The following is a 22,740-nucleotide window of genomic DNA, read 5'->3' on the forward strand; positions in this document are numbered from 1 at the left end:
GGAATTTTATATAAATATTTCCAGAATTAATTTTTATATTTATCATTTATTTATCTATTTTTAAACGTCATTTAAACACCAAATATGTCGAAAATACCAAACGACCTTAGAAAAATCCCAAATTTTTCTGGGATGACCCCTGCCATCCACATGGTTCCCTGTAATTTTTCCAGAACCAATATCTCATTTTTCATGCCATTTTCACCAAAACCGAGCTAGAAAACCCTAGAACTCGTTTTACCGAAAAGCCTACTTAGACTTCTCCAATGGACCTGAAATTTTGTGTGTGACCTTTACATATTATGAAAAGCTTATCTGGAATTTTCCAGAATTTTTCATGATGTTTAGCTATTTTTCACCATTTTTAGCCAAAACCGAGCATTAAATTCACCAAATATTCATCCTTTGTCCAAAAATTACGAAATGTTCACAGATCTCATATTTTCATGTGTAGATCATCTCTGTGAAATTTCATGACCCAACTCTAAGTCTATCACAATCTGTCCAAATCATATAAATCATACGAAAAACCGAACTACCTTGTGTTTCTAGCTTTAGATCGCCAAGATCTTGCTTTCTAGCCTTTGCTAGCAACTAGATATAACACCTACAAGCACAATAACACCACACCAAGCAAGTTACACCCACAATCAAGCCATTTCTTTCATGGTTTCGGTTAAGACATCATAACAAAGATTTTAACCGTAAAAATTCGTTTTTGACTCTTTTAACTCCTTTCTTGGACCAAGATCCCTTGTATAACTTGTATACATCACTTGATCATGCAAGAATCGGTTTCATCTCGGGTTTTCACCCATTTTTCATTTGAAACCTCATTTTCTTGTAAATGACTTGAGAAAAGAAGTTGAACACGACTATAATCCGATCTTTACCTCGGTTTCTTGGTATAAATCAAAGGGGAATTGAATGGATGTTTGAAGGGTTGAGAGAATTGTAGAGTTGGGGAGTTAGAAAAAAGAAAATGAGATGTTAAACTACAAGCAATGGACCGATCGGTCCATGTATTGGTGTGGGGTGGGGCCCACATCTCAAATCTTGGCCACACATTCGGATTGTGTAATCCGGATAATGTTGTGGATAATCTGGTTCAGTTCGTTTTTCGGTTAAACGTTTAATTCCGCTCAAAACGAGGCCAAAACGGTCGTTTTTCGGCTTAAAAATAAAATTTATATAAAACCGATTTAAAAACTTTAAAAAAAACTTAAACCATGACATTTATTGACTTAACACATCATATTATCGGTAATTGTGCATCTTTTTCGGCTTGATCGATCGCCTCTTGCTTGGTTTGGTATTAAAGGTTTCGTTTAACGTACCAACGTACCATTAAATCGAAATTCTTTTCTGTGCTTTATTTCACTTATCCCGAAGTTGTAATACTTCGTAAACATCAATAAACATTATATATTTCGTCTATAATGTAATCTCCGATTCATTCGGGTTTCAATAACCATCATTCGGTTAACCGTACTTCCAATACGATTAGCTGTATAATCGAGTATAATTCGTACCGTGAATCATACATACTAGTATAAATTCATATATTCAGTATTAAATGACACATAAATAGTATATACCGGCTAGGGTATACCTGAATTTGTCGGAATCGTTACACAAGGGGAGGTGCATGTTTTGTTTCCAAAGCCACTGAAAATGAATCAAAATTGTGGCATAGGAAACTGTGTCATGTGAACTTGAAGAACATTAATAGACTTGTCAAAGGTGAGCATGCAATAGGCTTACCTACAAGAGAGTTCAAATTGGAAGATCGTTGTAGTCCATGCCAAAAGGGAAAACAACACAAATCTACTTATAAGTCAAAGCTCATCAACTCAATTGATCAAGTACTTGAATTACTTCACATGGATCTCTTTGATCCAATGAGTGTGCCAAGTATAGGAAAGAAAAGATACTGTCTTGTGATCATTGATGACTATTCAAGATATACTTGGGTTTATTTCCTAAGTACAAAGGATGAGACTGCATAGTTGATTAAGGGTTGTGTAACAATGATTGAGAACAAATTGAATAAGAAGGTTAAAATGATGAGAAGTGACAATGGTACTGAGTTCAAGAATGGAGTTATGCAAGAATTTTGTGCAGAAAAGGGAATACTACAACAATTCTCAGCTCCTAGAAGTCCTGAACAAAATGGTGTTGCAGAAAGAAGAAATAGAACTTTAATTGAAGCTGCAAGAACCATGTTAGCAGATGCTAATTTACCTGTTACTTTTTGGGCTGAAGCCATAAATACAGCCTACTATGTTCAGAACATGGTACTTGTCATCAAGAGGCATGACAAGACTCGTTAAGAAATATTCCACAACAGAAAGCCCTATATCAAGTTTTTCAAGCCCTTTGGATGCAAATGTTTTCTTCTGAACACAAGGGACTATTTGAACAAGTTTCAAACAAAATCCCTAGATTGTTTCTTTGTTGGATATTATACACACTCAAAAGCATACAGAGTATATTTGAAAGACCATTTGAGTGTTATAGAATCATCTGACATCATCTTTAATGAGAATCAATTCAATACAGTTGATGGTGCAGCATGGCTGTTTGATCATGAAAAGTTGATAAGGTCCTTCAAGATTTATCCTAAAGACTTTGATGAATCTTTCTACAAGACCAGTGTAATTGAAGAGAAAAAGAAGAAAACATTGGACTTGGAAGAATTATGGAAAAAGGTTGCTAGAAAAGAAAAGGAATATACTTTTGTGAAGAATTCTTCAAGTGATGTGGTTGAACAAGATCAAGAGAATAATCAGGAAAACAATCACAATCTTGAACATGATCATACTGAGAACAATAAAGACAATCAAGAAGTACATAATGATCCAGTTTAGAATGAGGGAGACACAAGTAACCTATTGAATGTAGTAGAACCTGCAACTACTGAAAGATTTCAAGATCTATTTGAGAGACTGAATTTGGAAAACCATGGTGCATCTACTTCAGGATAACATAATGATGAAGCACCAGAAGTTCATAATGAAGAAACTGATTTGATCATTGAAGAACCAGATCTCAATGAAACAAATCTTGACACAAATTTGTCTACAGATATGATTGTACAAACTCCTTATGTGAAGAAGAATCATCCTTCTGAAAAAATCATTGGAGATTTGCATGAAAGAGTCACAAGAAGTCATTCTGAGATTGCAAACATCTGTCTTTACTCATGTTTTCTATCCCAAATAGAGCCAAAGAACATTGCTCAAGCACTAAAAGACAATAGTTGGGTGGAAGCAATGCAAGAGGAACTGGCACAGTTCAGAGACCTACATGTGTGGGATCTTGTTGATAAGCCAATAGACAGATATGCAATAGGTACCAAATGGGTTTTTAGAAACAAAAGGGATGGGAGGGGTTTGGTGATTAAGAATAAAGCAAAACCTGTAGCAATGGGATGTCTTCAAGAAGAAGGAATAGACTTTGAGGAAGTCTTTGCACCTGTTGCAAGACTTGAAGTTATCAGGATCTTTCTTGCATATGCTGCCTCAAATAACATTAAGGTATTCCAACTTGATGTTAAGTCTGCATTCCTAAATGGAAAGATTGATGAAGAGGTGTATGTAGCTCAACCTCTAGGTTTTTGAGGATCCTTTGTATCCAAACAGGGTGTATAAGTTGAACAAAGCCCTATATGGATTGCATCAAGATCCTAGAGCTTGGTATGATGAGCTGTCAAACCATCTTCTTGAAAATGGTTTTCAAAGAGGAGCCATTGACACTCTTCTACAAATGAAAGGGATCAGATTTGCTTCCGTTACAAGTGTATGTTGATGACATCATCTTTGAATCTACAAATGAACAAATGTACATGGAGTTTGAAGGGGTAATGAAGTCCAAATATAGCATGACCTCTATGGGAGAAATGAACTTCTTTCTTGGACTTCAAGTTCAACAGAAAGCTGAAGGGATCTTCATTCAGCAAACTAAATATGTGCTGGACATATTGAACAAGTTCAACTGTCATGAGTAGAAAACTGCTTTAACTCCTATGGACACAAAAAAAAAAGATGATTGCAGATGAAAAAGGGGAGCCTGTGGATGAATATGAATATAGAGCCAAAATTGGATCTCTGATGTATCTGACTGTAACAAGACCAGATATCATGTTTGCTGTGTGTATGTGTGCAAGATTCCAGTCAAGTCCAAAAGTCTCCCACATGAATGCTGTTAAAAGAATATTCAGATATTTGAAGGGAAGACCAGACTTAGGGATTTGTTATCCAAAGAACCAATCTTTTGATTTGATTGCCTATACAGACAGTGATTATGATGGCTGTAACATGAGCAGAAAGTAAACCTCAGGAGGATGTCAATTTTTGGGTGAAAGGCTAGTGTCATGGCAATGAAAAAAGCAGACTACTGTCTCAATCTCCACTGCAGAAGCTGAATATGTTGCTGCATCTGCCTGCTGTGCACAAGTTCTATGAATTCAAAATCAGATGCTGGACTATGGTTTGAGTTTTCTGAACACCCCTATTCTTATTGACAATACTGCTGCATATTTTACTGTTAAGAATCCAGTTCAACATTCTAAAACTAAGCACATTGAAATCAGACATCACTTCATCAGAGACTGCAGTGAAAAAAGTTTGATTGAAATGCAAAGAGTTGATACAAGTGACAATTTGGCTGACCTATTCACCAAACCCCTTGATAGAACCAGGTTCAACTTTCTTTTGAAAGCCCTGGGAAGGATCAACTCTAATGAGATCTAATTAAGGATGTGTGCCTAGTTGTGTACCACTATGTGCTAACTGATTGTTCTGTTAGAGGTCGCACACAATCAATGTTTAGTGAATATACTTGATTATGTTGCTGAATATGTAAATTGGTATGTGCTTTAACTGATTATGTGTGCAAAATTTGACATGATTGATTTGATTGATATGTTTGCATGTTTATCAGTTGATATGCATTTGTGATGTTAGGATGAGTGTTACTATGTTAAAGTAAGCTTATCTGACAACATTTCTTAATTGCTTGAATATGTGCTTTATCTGATCATCTGATGTTATTAGGATAGGCTAAATCTTGAATGTTGGTATGGTTTGCTTGTCTTGATAATGTTATTTTTGATTAAGATTTGATTATGTGTGACAACTGTTTGTGTCAAAATGAGTCTTATGTCAAAATTAAGTGATAAAATGAATTTTGTATAAATACTTTATTTTGGTCAAAACATGAGCAAGTTGATTAATGGTGTGGAGATATGATAAGATTATTCAGTTCAAGCTTTAAAGAAGCTTAAAAGAAGGATTTTTAAAGAAAAGTCTCAAGTAGTTGTTTTTGCTGAAAAGTATGTCATTTGCCTAGTTGGAAGGACATGCACTTGTGTATGTTTGGTCCTAAAATCTCTACATATTCAAAGGATAGCCATTGACCTGAAAACTGAATGCATTTGGGGCAATTATAACTTGTTTCTTACTCCTTCACTTAAAACTATGTCAATAGCTCTGACTTTGAGAGGACATATATTTACATGTATGTTTGGTCCTGTTGACCACTTTTGGTCAAACAGGATAGCCATTGACCTGCCAATGAAGAGATATTGGGGTGATTGAATATTAAACTATATTTATAAGGGAATGATAGTACATTGACTACTTAGCCAATCATATGGATTTAATAGGCTAAAAGGACCTTAGTATAGTCATTAACATGTATGGTTGCTTTCTCATGATGATTTAAAATCTATGGTGATATAAACATAATGAATATGCTAATATTTATGTGGAGATACATAGTTGTCTTTGCATGTCTCAAGACAAATCATTCCAAATGATAGGCAGAAAAGTGATTACCCAGTCATACACAAGCTTGTTGTTATTTGGTCAACCAAAAATGAAACATCTTTAAATATGACAAAGAACATGTGTTAGAAAATTTTTTAGAAAATATCAAAAACAAGGGGAAGAATGAATAAATCAACCACAAGTTGATAATTGTTTTAAATATTTTATCAAACAAGAGGGTTACAACAAGAACAACAAAGATGTTGACAAAATCTGTCTCATCTTGAATGAAAGGCCTGTTATTTAACAGTAAGTCCAACGTTCAACCTCTATATATGTTTGAAAATCAAAAATACAAAAAGATCCAATAAGTTGTCATACAAAAATAATTTTTGACCAAATACAGGAGGTTGGAGTCAAATTGGGGTGATCTGGGGAAAGCCAAATAAGCTTTGAGAAGAGATATGAGGCATCATAGTACAGTGTTGACCATTATCATAGCACAGTGTTGACCATTAATGCATTATGCTACTAAATGAACCTTAATCATATCACCAAAGAGATGAAATTCATGCTAAGTTTATACCTGTTGTTAACCTATCTATGTTGTCATAATAATGCTGAGAATAAAGTATTGAGAAAGCTACTTAGTAAATATGATCCCATTCTTGAGATCTTTTCAGAAAATGGAAGAAACTGTTTTGAAGAGAAATACAACTCAAATTTGATCTCTAAATGCACCATTTGCTCTTAAACTATGATCTTTAATGAAAAATATAATTTGACAAGTGGTTTTAGTCAAAAAGTGTTGCATTTTGCCTTTAATAGGTTGAATATGTAAGTTCGGGTAAGGTTTGAAGTTTTATAACCTTTCCGAGCATAAAAAGTTGAATATGTTTGAATATGTATTTTCGGGTAAGGTCTGATACTTTATGACCTTTCCCGGCAAGCTTAGTCATTTTTGGCTAAGTTTATGATTTTCGGGCATGCTTTGAAGTGTTTACACTTTCCGGGTACAGTACACTGTTGTACTAATTTCCCGAGCAAGCTTGAAGTCTTGAGATGATTTGATATGCTGAAGTCTCTCAGGTTGACTAAACTGTTTAGTTTAGTTCTCAGGCATACTTGATGATTGAATATGTGTATCCTAGTAAGCTTAATGCTAACATAGGATTTTCGGGCAAGCTCTTTGAAATTTTAGACTATAGCACACTTAAATGTTTATGTGTTTTAATTTTATTCTAGCATGCTCTGTGATATTTGTGTTTATGATTTCTTTTGAGATTACAAGTGTTTCCGGGCAAACCTTGTTTACCGGGCACACTTTATATTTCGGGTACACTTGTTGTTCCCTCAATATACTTGGTAATTTCAAAACTTGACTTTCCAAGTACACTGTATGCTAGAAGTTCTTTTCCGGGCACACTTTGTACTCTAGGAAGGTTATTCGGGTATACTTTGCATAAGAAGGTTGTTCGGGCAAATTAAACATTGTAAAGGTTGCTCGGGCACACTATACAAACAAGTATGCTTGATTGAATATGTTTCTTAGTATGCTTGATTGAATATGATTTTTATTCTATTAGGGTTTATGCTAGATTAAGTCATTTAATTTGAATTCAAGAAATTTATACGGGGATCTTAATTGATTCCTAGTAATGATGTTTATATGATATTTTATACTTGATTATTTGCATTGTGATTAATTTCTAAAGAAATCTGGTATTTCGGGTAAGCTTTCTTCATAATTTCTTGACTTTAAATTACTTAGCTTGACCAAGCAAGGTTTGATATTTTTATCGGGTAAGCTTTGTGTAAGTGGAAGTGTACCGAGTAGACTTTGCAAAGGTTTACTTTTCTGAGTAAGGTTTGCTAAGCCTAAAATGATAAAAAGTTACATGTTTTACAAATGTTTTAAAATATCAAGTGGATAATGTTACTGTTTGACAGCTAATAACTCACTAATCGACAAAAATCATTACAAACCCACTTTCAAAAGGTATATAAGTGGGAGTTAGGCAAAATTTTTCAACATTACTTTTCCCTCTCTCTCTCCTTCCACTACAACTGCTTACTCGCAAAGAAACCTAAACCGACGTATCACATCCATTTTTAATCCAAACCCTAATTTTAATCAGCATTCTAATTCTGACTCGGTATGCAATAATAATATGTTTTCCGATTACGATTAGACTATAATGGGCTATGATTATGTATTTGGTTACTAATACTTTGTTTTTGTGTTTGGGTTATAAACTTGTCGAAGAACAGGTTCTTGATGATATTTCTCTCTTCTACATTTTTATAACTTGAAATTGCTTAAAGTAGTGAACTTTATGACTAATTTCAATTTAAATGTGTTTTGATTGTGTTGTTCAGATATGGCAGATGAAGAACAACCCAAGTACTTCTTTGAAAAGAAGCGTAACATGTGCGCACTATTACAAGTCACACCTAATAACGAGCCGGTGGCGAGAATGATTACAAGGATGGCTCAATCAAATGTCAGATTTGCATTTACAGAATGCGCAATCATCTACAAAAATCATTCACTAGATTTCTGGAGATCTGCAAGATTTGTTGATGACATTAATGGGAAAAGGATCGAAGCAACAGTCACAAGCCATGAAATTTAAGTGACAGAAAGAATGATTAGAAGATGCTTGCGGTTGAATGATGATGATCATAATTCAATAAACTTCAATACAGCTCACTTGATGAGGATATTTGAGCAGACGATGGGTTATCAGGGAACTCTACATGATGGACAGTTTCCAAAAGGGATGTTCCCTATGTTGTATAGATTCCTTATTCATCATTTGATACAGAGGTTTGCTCCATGAAAAGAATCATGGATTCTGATGAGTTGTGATTTAGGAAATGCCACTGTGGGGATTATATATGATTTGCCATTTAATTTCTCAAAGATGATCTTTGAGGGATTAGTATCAAATTTGAAGAAAGCTGAGGTTGTTAGATTTCTGTAGTACCCAAGGTTCCTACAGATAATCTTCAACAGTGAGTTACAAGATCTACCCACTATTGGCATAACACACCTACTGCAGAATCCTGACACATACAGAAGAATCAGAAATCCATGTGTTGCCAATAGATTTGACTCAAGAATTCCATTTGAGATCTTGCCATGGTTGTTGGATTATATAACTTGGATGTGATGCCAGTGCCTGAGTTGAGCCAGAGGAGGAAGGAGGGGAAGATGATTCTTGAAGTGACAGTGATGACTTTGATGGAGAGAACAATGCTGATGAGGGAGATGAAGGAGGGGCTGGAGGAGCCATGATTGTTGGTGCACATGATCAGGGGGAGCAACTTGAGGAACCAGAACAACCCATTATTCCAACACCACCACAATCACCATTACACATTGACCAACCCATTATACCATCACCACCACAAACACCACCACATCAAACCACTCAATCCCCACTCCAAACCTTAACCATGAGCTAGCCTGAAACATCAACACATATATCCCCAACACCACAAACACCACCAACATCTAGCCCAATTCATTCTGATCCATTCATTTAAAGCCCACCTCATACATAATCACCACCACAATCCACTGTACAACCTCAAGTCACAAACCCAGAACAGCCTGAACATGAACCCTTTTCTACATCACCACCTACAACCCACACTCTGACACAGACCTATTCCTACGAAACTTGGACTTATTGAAAGAAAATGCAGAATTGAAAAGAGGAATGAGGAGGTCACTATGGAGAATGTTATGTTGATAGAGAAGTTGGTGAGAGCTGAAATGAAAATTAAATCCCTGGAGCAGGAGGTTGAGAAGACCTCAGCTGCCCCAAAACAGGGGGAGAATGAAAATCTGCCAATTGACTCAAGGGTAAATGTTGACACTGAGATGGAAACCTGTGTAGAGACGGTTGATAGACTGAAGTTGATTCTGAATGCGTATGATGATGGTGAGGAGGAGAGTGAGGAGAGGAGAGTTGAAGATGATGAGTATGAAGGTGACAAATAAGATGTTGGAGAGCAAGATTATGACTATGATGATGAAATGATGAATGTTGAATGGAGTGAAGAGAATGTTGAGAAAGAAGATGAGACTGAAAAGACTAATGATGAAGAGATAGTGTTTACTACTGATGTGGTCACTAGTGTGCTGAAAGAAACTCAAACTGATGAAATTATTCAAGGGATTACTGCTACTGATGAGCCAAATATCATTCAAACTGAACAACCAGAAAGCTCCAAGAGGGTAGAGTATGACCCTGAATTAGAAGCTCTTGAGAAGGATATTGATGATTATAGACAATCTGATGATAATGAGGATGAAGTGCCTAAAAGAATGGATAAAGGCAAAGAAAAGGTTACAGAAGAAGAGCCTGTTAAGGCATATCCAGAAAAAGATGTGTTGTTTAAAGATGAAGCTATTGCTGCTGCCGGTGCCTTAAGAGAACAAGAGAATATTTTGAGAGAGACAAGGGATAGGGAGATACTGGCCCAAACCCTGACTCCAGAAGAACTGGCAGAGTAGGAAGCTTTGATCAACCATGCCAATTTTGCAAAAGACGTTATTGAAGAAGTGGTTGATCAAGAGGTGATTGATGCTTTGATTAAGTTAAAAAGAGTTGAGGAAGCTGACAATTCCTTAGCTATGGTGGTCAGTATGTTTCAATCACAAAGTAAGTCAAAAGAAACTGCTGAACCAACCAATCTCAATACAGACATAATGGTTGAAGAAGAAATTGGTGAGTCCATTGCTGCAATGGCTACCAAGAAATGGGCTGAGCAAGTAAAAGAAGACTTAAGAAAGAACCCAACTGACAGCTGGTCTGAAAGGGAGAATCTAACTCAACCTCATGAAACACTTCAACAGAAAAGAGAAAGACTTTCAAAACTACATGAAGAATTTGCTGAGAAAGTCAATAGGTTTGCTAAGACCTACATGAGAAGAAAGAGGGCATCTGAGCAGTATGAGCATGAAAGACCTGCTAAGAAAGGAAAGTGGGATGATAAGAACAAATAATTTGTTGAAACTCCAGATGACGAAGAAAGTCCTATCAGGGCAGTCCCATTACAAACCTTGCAACCAGGTGAAAGGGTTCAAGGTGTTACTGATGTGCCTATTAAAACAGAACCAAATCCAGATCATCCACCCTCTAATGAACCCAAGATTGATGCTGCTAATGACTCAACTGAAGAGGAGGATGAGTTTGATGATTTTGATGATGATGACAATCCTGATGATGATCAAGGAAAGAGTGCCAAGACTTCCAATGTTGAGTCCCCACATGTGACAATGACCGATGAACAGAGGGATAGCATTGAGCAGAGTTTGTTGAGTGCCAAACTTAATAATCCACTGATTATGAAATTAAAGGCACTTGGTGTGAAGTTTGAAAGTGTGGCTCATATGAGTAATGAGGAGTTGAATGAGAGAATTGAGCAAGAAAATGAAAAGGTCAAAAGGGCCATGCAGCAAAAGAACAGAGATGATCAAAAATACAGAGAATATCTGAGAAGGCATGGTTACTTAGAAAAGGATCTCACACATTACAAATTTGACCAACTCCAAGATCTCTATAACAGTGAAAGAGAAAAAGTTATTGAAAAGTGTATCAAGGAGAATGAGAAGATAGAAAAGATGGAAACCTTGAAGAAGAAATTTGGAGGTATGTGTGGTTACTTGTTGGAAAAAGGGATGAAGCCAGAGATAGTTGAGAACTTATCAAGAGAATCAGTTGTGGACCAGTACAATAAACTCAAAAGAAAAGAAAAGCTGAAAAGGTTACAAACTGAGAGCTCCTCAAAGCAGTCTGAACCAACTGATGAACCTCAAACAAAGAAAAGACGAATTCAAACTTTGAGGGAGAAAATGAAAGAACAAGTCAGACAGGCTGAGATCCCTAACCCACAAGAAGTCAAACCTGAACCTGAAGATGAACCAATTATGCCTTGGAAGAATGAAGAGATTATAAAAATTCTAAGGGGCATAATGATCAAGCAAAGGGGAATGGATGAAGCCTCTTTTGATAGATTGGAAGAGCAAGACTTGAAAGAGCTCTTCTATATCCAAAAGGCTGAATGGGAGAAAGCTCTGAGGGAAGGTGATAACCCCAGAAGTTTTGTTGAAGGAAGATTCATACCTGCAGGATTGTCAAGAAGTCGTGGGTTAGACAAAATGATGGTGACCCTTAATGAACAAGCAGGATATGACCTTGTTGAACTAGCCAACCTTCCACCTGAGATGGTACAGGCAATCTACATCAACACCTTAAACTTAAGGCCTGGAAAAACCCAAGAAGTCCATTCCATTCAGACCTCCAATCTCAAGAAGACATCAACAAGGTAGAAGAGGTGAATCAAGCAGTTCTGCATGACAAAGAACAACAAGACCACAATCAGATGTGGATCTTCCCAGAGAACTGTATTATGATTCTGTATCTGAATGTTTAAAAGTGATTATGGAAAGCAGAATGGTGAGAGACATAGTTGTGAGAAGTGACTTTTATGAGTACTCTCAAGAACAACTAGAAAGAATGGCCACACTTAACCTGTATGATTTCAGAAACAGAAACAGGATGTCAGGAAGGAAGATGAATGATCTGTCAAAGTTTTTGAAAGATGAAGCTGACAAAGGATTCAAGTTCTTAAAAGAAAAGAGAAGTTGGAGAATGATTCAACTTCACAGGTCAAAAAGGACAGAAAAATTGAGAAGAATGGACATTGCTGAAAGAAACTATAAGATGAATGTCAGAGACAGGAATCCATTGTCAAATATGAACACATGCATAAGCCTAGAGAGAAGAATGACTCGCCGCAACTACTCAGTACAAAGAAATGGCATTATAACTGAAGTGGAATACAAAGAAGATGTTGGCCAGTACTTGCTGAGAAACTCTGATGGAAATATATTGGGGATAATCAAGAAAGATGAAGACTTGACTTACCTGCATGATGAGGATCTGATGGATATAAGGGATTTGGTTATACCAGAAAGTCATACACACTTCCAAATCCTTGATATCTTTAGGCTGAGAGCTGCATCAGTGATAGTGAACAGAAGACAAGCCACCCATAATGCAAGGAAGATACAAGATTCATAGAATAGGCTTTGTTATGTAATGTCTTCGGACAAAATTTTGATTATGTAATTTTTTTATGTTTTGTTAAATACGTAATTTGATTTTAATTTGATGTGTATTTTGACTAAGTGTAAGTAACCAAAGAATGTTTTGGGTCAGCTGAGGTGTTCCAATCTAGGGGGAGATTGTTGAGTCAAAGATTTGACCAAAGTAAGATATATGGAAGATTGGAATCTTCTCAACCTCCTCAGAATTCGCTAAGTATGGATCCGGGCACACCTTAGTCCTCCGAGCAAGATTTTACTTAGCCGGGTATGATATTTTGTCTATCGGGTAAGGTTATCTTCAAGAAGTCTTCTTTAGTGGATATCCAAGCAGGGTTTGTAAATTAGTGCATTGCCGGGTAAGGTTCACTAGTTTATGTAGATCTGGGCAAGGTTCACTTTATCAAGCAGGTCTGTTCTTCATAGCCAAGTAAAGTTCACTCCCGAGTAAGCTTTTGGCTAACCAAGTCCATGAAGCCAAGTGATTGGAAGACCGGGCAAGGTATTCATTAATAATAGTGGTCCAAGCAAGCTTGATGATTTAATGGAATATCTTTAAGTAATATCGGGCAAGGCTCAACTCAAGCAAGGAACAGTGCTACCGAGTACACTTTGCTAATAAGTTATTTTCTAACAAAGAGTTGAATGGAACATCGAAGAACAAGGTTGCTCGTAAGGATTTTTCGGGCAAAGTCTGGCAAAGTCATGAAGATTGAAGTCTACCCGGTGTGTATTTTACTTGGTAAAATACTCTTCAAGTAAAGTCTACCCGGAAACTGATCCCGGGCACACTTCTATGTTACAAAGTCCTGAAGGATGGCCGAGTACACGGCCTACTCGGAGAATGAAGATTGTTTCAAAGCCTACCCGGAAGACTTGTTTTACAATTAGAATATTTCTGATTATGTAATTTGAATATGTATTTACGTTTGGGGTTTCTAGAAGGAATGACAGCTATAAAGGAGGTGTCAGGCCTATAAAAGGAATAATTTAGGGCACACCTCTTGCGGCAGACAAGGCAGACAGACTCATTAATCCAAAAACAATATTATTTGTTGGGTTTTAACAAGATTATCAAAGTGATAAAATCCCTATTTTACCAAAAACGCAGCGGATATAAAAGTTTTAAATCTTGTTAATATGATATGTATAAAACCAATTTTAAACATGCAAAACCCAAACCCGGATCCAAATACAAATTACACACTATCAAATACATGCATGTCACTATAAGTCCATGCATGTGTAACATCCTAAAAATTTTAATGATGAATAAAGGAAGTTATGTTTAGTGATTTCGCGTAATTAATTAATATCGGGTAGGGAGCGGGTCTTGGACGTGGATTAATTGAGATGGGTTAAATGAGAATGGGATTTCAGGGATATAAATACCCCCAAAATCACAAAATATCTTCATTTTCACCAAACTCCCTAACACCCCAAAACACACACACACACCACACGCATACCGCCGCCGGCCGGCCGAGCCAAGGGAAGAGTCGGGCAGGTCCGAGAGAGAGCGATTAGTGTACTAGCAAGTAAACGAGAACCAAACAAGCCCAAAAAGGTATGATTCTTGATCTTCCAAGTTTAAAGATCCAAGCTTTTTAGTGTATAAGCGACCGAAAATGGTCGGGAAGCGTAGTGGGTGATATTGAACCATAGCAAGGGTGTTAAAATCGCTCAAAATGCTGGAAAGAAACCGAACAGCGGCTGTCTGGGCAACTTCGCCTGCATCTAGGTAACTTCGCCTTCAAAGCGATGAACTTCGCCTGCAAGCTAAGTTCGCCTGATGAACTTCGCCTGCAAGCCAAGTTCGCCTGATGACAACTTCGCCTGAGGCCAAGTTCGCCTGATGACAACTTCGCCTAAAGCCAAGTTCGCCTGATGACAACTTCGCCTAAAGCCAAGTTCGCCTGATGACAACTTCGCCTAAAGCTAAGTTCGCTTAAGGTTTAACTTCGCCTAAAGCTAAGTTCGCCTAAGGTTTAACTTCCCCTAAAGCTAAGTTCGCCTAAGGTTTAACTTCGCCTAAAGCCAAGTTCGATTAGGAAGTAAACTAAAAATCTAATGAAAAATGTGTTAAGACAGTTAATGGAAATAAAAGCCAGCTCGACCCCAGCCAGGGGCTCTGCCCCTTGGACCCTGCTAGGGGCTGCCGCCCCTAGACCCCGCTGCCAGGGGCGCTGCCCCCGGACCCCCGTTCGTTGTGGGTCATATAAAGATAGACATACATTATGAGAAGTGATAGTTAATTGATACGTATACTTGTTATACAGTCAGCCGTGCACAACTGAAGAAAGGAATTACGATTAACGGTGAACGTAACCGTGTTCAGGTGAGTTTCTAGCCCCATTCCTTGTTATGTTTTCGGGGCTGTGTGCATACTTGATGTGTTGTTAATACATTTATCCTAAGTGATAAGTGTATGCCCTATGTGATATATGTGTTATGTAAGAATGATTGCTTGATGGTACGTGAACGATCTTCGGATATTGCACGTACTGTCAGGTTGTAATGCTATGCATAAGGTAAGTATAATATGAATGCTTATGCGTATGAACGTGATAGAGATAATAAAAGAAGGAAATAATGATGTATGGATGTATGGTTACGAAAAGGGGTACCGAGCCCTAATAATACTCGAGGTATGATGTATGGTTGTATGGTTACGAAAAGGGTACCGAGCCCTAATAATACTCGAGGTATGATGTATGGTTGTATGGTTACGAAAAGGGTACCGAGCCCTAAAAATACTCGGGGTATAATGTATGGAACGAAGAGGGAATCGAACCCTACTAATATTCGAAAACTAGGGACCAGACCCTTATAATATCTGTGATGTTAGGGACCAGACCCTTATAATATCTGTGATGTTAGGGAATCGAACCCTTCTAATATTCGAAACTAGGGACCAGACCCTTATAATATCTGTGATGTTAGGGAATCGAACCCTTCTAATATTCGAAAACTAGGGACCAGACCCTTATAATATCTGTGAAGTTATAGGGCGAAAGGCTCTTTAAAACGTATGATTATGTATGTAAAGAAAGTATGAAGGTAAAAATGAAAGTAAAAGCACTTAAGTGTGTATGAAAGAAAGTTAAGAGGTTAAGTATGAAGTGTAAAGAATATATTGTATGATTATGTGATTAACTAGAACTCACTCAGCGTAGCTGACTTTTAGTATGCACGCAGGTGAGTAGGATGAGACAGCTGGCTTGAGCGGGGACACATGGCAGAAGAATAAGAGCCTGGCATCTGAAGACTTACGATGTTTTAATTTTAATGTTTTAATGTGAAAGACAAAGGACGTTTTGAGACAAGTTATGAAATATTGTAATGTTTTATGAAAGTTTTATATTCCGCGTAAATGTTTTAATTAACTCTGATATTTAGAACTGTGTTTATGAGTAAATCCAACACGAAAGTATGGTTACCGGTAACGGGGCCTTACAGCATGTTACTACTACCTTTCAATATGACAAAACCGGGTGAAAGAGATGATGATTGAAAGGTAAGAACTTGAATATGGAAGCTCCTCAAGCTAGCATACCCCAAGCTTCAACAACACACCACTTCTAGCTAGGATTTGCACTTGAAATTTTCTTCTTCTTTTCTTATGTTGGATGAAAATACCCAAGAGAGGAAGAGATAAAAGTTTACTTGGAAATTATGTGTGTTATGAAAGAATGAAAGAGAAAGACTTGGTTTTATATAAAGGCATCTTTCTCTCCACCAATAATAACCATTGCATGTCTCCACTCACCTTGCATGTCTCCACTCAAACATATAATAATATTACATTTGAAAGAGTTATTATCTTTTTCTTTTATAAAACTTTAAACATATATATATATATATATATATATATATATATATATATATATTCATACATATATACTCTTATAAGTTTATAACTTATAAAAAACCTATTATATGTTAAGAGACATGCTTGGTTATTATTATTCACATATTGTTATTTAACCAACTTAAATAACACTATGTAATGTTCTTTCATAAAACATACATCATCCATATGATTTGTTTATTACACAAGTACATTTTATTTAGAAACCCCTTTCCAAATAACTCAAGTGTTAATATTCATTTGTTATGATCACATCATATATGAACGAATATTATCGGTGTTTGTCTAGCTTGTTATTGGGTATGACCCGACTTGGATCATAATGTACTAGCCACATCAATTTAATATGTCTCTTGGGCAGACCGAGTCCAACAATCTCCCACTTGCACAAGATACATAGAAGATTGATGCAAGTAGCAAATACCTCCTAACTACGATTTACTACCCCTAATACGTATGACGAAGTGCCATTCAATAACATAATCCCTTTCAAGTCCCATACTTGAAAATGATTTAGGTGAAACTATCATTTATCCTTTTGCCACAAATGTCATGTTAAATCCAGAGACACAGAGTGATCATTCTCTGTTGATTTAACTTGTCAGGCCTTAGACATTTAACTCTCAACGAATAAGAGAGACAAATCCCATATTGACTACATACGTCTCTCACTATCACCTTGTACTATACTTGAGCTTAGCCTTATGTACTGACATATTTCAGAGTAGCGAAGAACTAAGTCAAAGCATAATAGTCGATGAATATCAAGACCCAATATGTATCTCAGGTCGGAGGATACTATGAAGTTCCCCTTTACTCAAATTTACTTATGATCACAAATCCCAAGGATTCCATGCAGTAAAATTGAGAGCGGGTCAGTCCAATATTTATCCCATAAATATCTATGAACCTTGGCAGCAACCCTTTGCTATATTCATACCTCATGAATATCTACCAATCCAAGTTCATAATAGTCTTACTTTCACATTTGTTCCCACAAATATGAACGACTACGGACGTTTAGAATAATTCAAATTATTCACGGATTTAAACATACTAAAATGGAACATAACTCAAGAACATGACCATAACCAAAACCATATGATTGAGTTAAAATAAAATTGTTCCAATATCCAAATACAAATTTTGATCAAATCCAATCACTAGAATATCGAAGTCCTAAGGCGCAAGTATGACTCTCATGCTTCGGCCTTTCAAGGAGTTTCGTGAGTGGGTCCGCAATGTTTTGATCAGTGTGAACTTTGCGAATACATATCTTTCCCTTTTCAACTTCATCCCTTATGTAGTTGAATCTCCGCTCAATGTTCCTAGTCTTTTGATGTGCGCGGGGTTCCTTGATTTGAGCAATCGCACCCTCGTTGTCACAAAAGATCTCTAGAGGGTCCTGAAAGTTACGAACCACTCATAGATTGGCAATGAACTTTCTAATCCATGCACCTTCTTGAGCTGCCAGGGAGGCGGCGATGTATTCAGATTCAGTGGTGGATAAAGCTACCACGTCTTGTTTTGCACTCTTCCATGAGACAGCACCACCATTGAGAACGAAAACGTATCCCGATTGTGATCGAGAATCATCTCGATCAGTGTAACCCTTTACAACGAGTTCCTCCTCACCAGAGCCATATATTAGAAACATATCCTTAGTCCTTCTAAGGTATTTCAATATGCTCTTTACAGCCATCCAATGGCTAGTTCCCGAATTTTGTTGGTATCGACTTGTCATGCTCAAGGCGCATGACACATCTGGTCTAGTGCAAATCATGGCATACATGATGGATCCTATAGTAGATGCATATGGGATACCACTCATTTTGTCTTGCTCATCCTTTGAGCTTGGACATTGAGAAGCACTCAACATCGTTCCTCTTTGAATAGGTACCAAACCTTTCTTAGAGTTTTCCATCTTGAACCTTTTCAAGATCTTGTCAATGTATGCACTTTGATTCAAACCTATCAACCGCCTTGATCTATCCCTATAGATTCTTATTCCCAGAATATAGGCGGCTTCACCAAGATCCTTTATGGAAAAACAGCTTCCAAGCCAGGCTTTCACACCTTTCAAGGTTGGAATGTGATTTCCAAACAGTAATATGTCATCAACATATAATACCAGAAAGATTATGATGCTCCCACTAGCTCTCTTATACACACAAGCTTCATCAGCGTTTTTGATGAATCCAAATTTCTTAACTTCATCATCAAAACGGTGATTCCAACTTCTGGATGCTTGTTTCAATCCATAGATTGATTTCTTCAACTTGCATACTTTGTTAGGATGTTGTGGATCGACAAAACCTTTAGGCTGAACCATATAAACATCTTCATTAAGATGCCCATTTAGAAAAGCAGTCTTGACATCCATTTGCCATATCTCATAGTCATAATATGCGGCTATGGCAAACAATATCCTTATAGACTTTAGCATCGCCACGGGTGAGAAAGTTTCATCATAATCAACCCCTTGAGTTTGAGTGAAACCCTTTGCTACAAGTCTAGCTTTATAAGTATCCAAGTTTCCATGCATTTCAGTTTTCTTCTTGAAAACCCACTTACTTCCAACCAGCTTGGAATTTAGAGGTGGAGCAACCAAGTCCCATACTTTATTGTCATGCATGGATTGCATCTCAACATTCATGGCTTCTAGCCATTTGTCACAATCAGATTGCGACATTGCATCTCGGTATGTGGTGGGTTCATCCGAATCAACCACGTAGCATCCATCCATGAAAAATCCATATCTCTCAGGTGGGGTGCTAACTCTACCAGATTTGCGAATGTTTTGTGTGTTTTGATCAACCATTTGATCATCCTCAACAACCTCTTGTTGATTGCTAGTGTCAACCAAACGTGTATCGGCTTGTAGTTCTCGATCCTCTTCGAGTTCTACAGTTCTATCAGTTCTTTCCATAAGGAACCTTCTTTCCAAGAACTTAGCCTTTCTAGCTATAAACACTTTATGCTCGCTTGGATTGTAGAAATAATATCCCATCGAATCCGTGGGATATCCTACAAATATACACTTAGTGGATCGACATTCAAGTTTGTCAGGGGTGTAGATCTTAACATAAGCCTCACAACCCCATACCTTTAAATATGAAAATTTTGGAGCCTTTCCATGCCATATTTCAAAAGGTGTCCTATCCACTTTCTTGGTTGGTGCCATATTTAAAATACGGGCAGCGGAGATTACAGCGAAACCCCAAAATGATAGAGGTAATGAGCTTCTAGCCATCATGGATCTAACCATGTCCAATAAAGTTCAATTCCTCCTCTCGGACACACCATTATGTTGTGGTGTTCCAGGTGGAGTAAGTTGTGAGACAATCCCACAACTCCTAAGATGTTCTAGAAACGCATCATTGAGGTATTCACCTCCTCTATCAGAACGTAGTACTTTGATTGTTTTGTTGAGTTGATTTTGTACTTCATTTTGGAAGACTTTGAACATTTCAAAGGCCTCATTTTTGTGTCTTAACAAGAACACATACCCATAGCGACTATAATCATCGGTAAAGGTAATGAAGTATCTTTCACCATTTCTTGTCATTGTCCTAAAAGGTCCACATACATCCGAATGTATGATACCTAATAAGTCTTTCGCCCTTTCATTTGTTCCATTAAAGGGTTCTTTGGTCATCTTTCCCAATAAACAAGATTCACATTCATCAAATGAATCAACATTTGATTTCAAAAGACCATTCTTTCGAAGTGTATGAATACGATTCTTGTTTATGTGACCAAGACGACAATGCCAAAGAAAAGTATTACTCAGATCCATTTTGAGTCTTTTGGTGTTAGATTGGTACAACGAGTTATCAATGTATGAGTCATCATGAATTAATTAATAAATGCCATAAAACGGCATCACTTTAAAATAAAAGACATTATCCATGAAAACATAAATACCATTATCAACAAACTTAAAGTCATAACCAGATTGTCTTAATACAGAAACAGAGATAATATTCCTAGTCAAACTAGGGGAATATAAAATGTTTTTCAAAACAATTTCCAAACCATTTGGAAGCTTTAAAACATAATCTCCTCGGGCTTGGACGTCAACCTTTGCTCCATTGCCCATGAAGAGACTTATATCTCCTTTCTTCACCTCATTTCTTCTTTTGAACCCCTGCAATGAATTGCATATGTGAGTTCCACATCCGGTATCCAATACCCATGTGTTAGAAGAAATAATATTAAGATCAATGTGAATCATGAAAGTTGTACCTAAGGTTTGCCCCGCATCCCTCTTAGCTTTCAACTCCTTGAGATAGGTCGGACAGTTTCTCATCCAATGACCTATCTCACCATAACCAAAGCACGGATCCTCAGCGCTAACCTTTAGCTTCTTTGGCTTTGGCTCCGCCTTTGCCTTTCCCTTGAACCCCTTCTTGACTTGCCCCTTACCAATGGTAACCTTTGCTTTTAGTTCTGGGTGATGCCTTTTCTTTGAGCCACCCTCATTGATCGCAAGAATGGGTAAAACCTTTTTACCCATGCCGTCCTCAGCTGTCTTAAGCATTGCGTGAGCTCACCAATGCTTTTGTCCCATTCATTCATGTTGTAGTTCATGACGAATGTCTCAAACCTTTTAGTTAAGCTATTTAGGATTAAATCCGTGGCTAACTCTTTTGAGACGGGACAGTTAAGCCGTTCAAGCCGATCAATGTGGCTCTTCATCTTAAGTACATAAGATGAAACAGATTGGGTTTCTTCCATATGACATGCATGAAGCGCTCGAACCGTTTCGAATCGCTCAACCCGAGCTTGAGTAAGGAACATTTCCTTAAGTTGGGTTATCATGTCATACGCCCCATGATTCTCGAAATCCTTTTGGATCTCGGGAATCATTGTTCCCAACATGAGGCAAGAAACTTGCACCGAATCCTCGGTGTATTTTAACCAATCCGCATAGGCATCCAAGTTATTGACATCAGGTTCATCGGGAATAGGATCGTCTAAAATATAAGACTTCTTTTCTTGCTTGAGAACAATTCTCAAGTTTCGATACCAATCCATGAAGTTGTTAAAGTTTAGACGATCCTTATCCAGAATGGATCTTAGTGATAGATTATGCACATGTGGATAATTGCGTTCGGTGCGTTGTTTGCGGCCATCTAAAAGAATTTTAACAAAGTTCAAATTAGTATTTTCGATATTAATAAAATTTTAATCTTTAATACCCTTTAAATGTCTCCAAGACAATTATTGATTAAAATCTAGAACCCAACGTTTCATTCAAATAGTAGTTAGGTGACCTTTATCCTACTATTCGAATTAACAAGGTAGTCAACGTTTGACAATTGCAACCCTTTGCAACTTCTAGTTTTATGGGATCCGTTAAACATCATATGTTTAGTTGGTATGTTAAATCCCATCAACACCTTTGAACGCCATGTTAAGGTGATCCTATAGTCATGGTTTCAAATCAAGTCGTCCTACTTATACACACGTGTGAGTTTACTCATACAAGTGGTTGGTGATCCTAATGCCAAAAGTACTTGTAAAATCACCTTAAGATCACAAGTTTTCTTAAAAGTGCTTAGGTGATCCTAACTCACTTTCAAGTCTACAAGTGACTTAAGTGTCGTATAAAAGGATGGTGTTTAACTTGTTTTTAAAAAGGGATTTTAGTTTTCTAAATTCTAGATTGGAAAACTATTTATTGTACCTTTCATTTGCATGCATTCAAATGTATGGTACATAGTTGAAAAACCCATTTTCAAAGTTCCAATTAATAAAACCCATTTTTATTATGAAATCATTAGTTATTAATAAAACCAATTTTTATTACCTAACGATTTCTAAGGAACCAATTTTATGCTAGTTGATTTTAAGTTGTTAAGCAAACCATATTACAAATAATAAGTAAATCAACCATGCAAGCATAAAATATACACAACCACAAGTTCATAACCATAGCCTTCTAATATTGACCACACTTGTTGACCGAA

General features: G+C 37.0%; 1 long non-coding RNA gene across 1 annotated transcript in view; it reads right to left on the reverse strand.

The window, feature by feature from the left end:
- LOC143556848 (uncharacterized) overlaps window positions 1–22,740 on the reverse strand; it is a 288,278-nt gene that overhangs the window by 189,019 nt on the left and 76,519 nt on the right. The window contains exon 2 of the long non-coding RNA XR_013139453.1: window positions 21,126–21,228. This is a non-coding gene — a long non-coding RNA (uncharacterized LOC143556848). The remainder of the gene's footprint in view (window positions 1–21,125; window positions 21,229–22,740) is intronic.

Source organism: Bidens hawaiensis, unplaced genomic scaffold (genome assembly GCF_021521415.1).
Source record: "Bidens hawaiensis isolate Kalapana, Puna unplaced genomic scaffold, B.hawaiensis_p1.1 tig00001035_1, whole genome shotgun sequence".
NCBI classification, from domain to species: Eukaryota; Viridiplantae; Streptophyta; class Magnoliopsida; order Asterales; family Asteraceae; genus Bidens; species Bidens hawaiensis.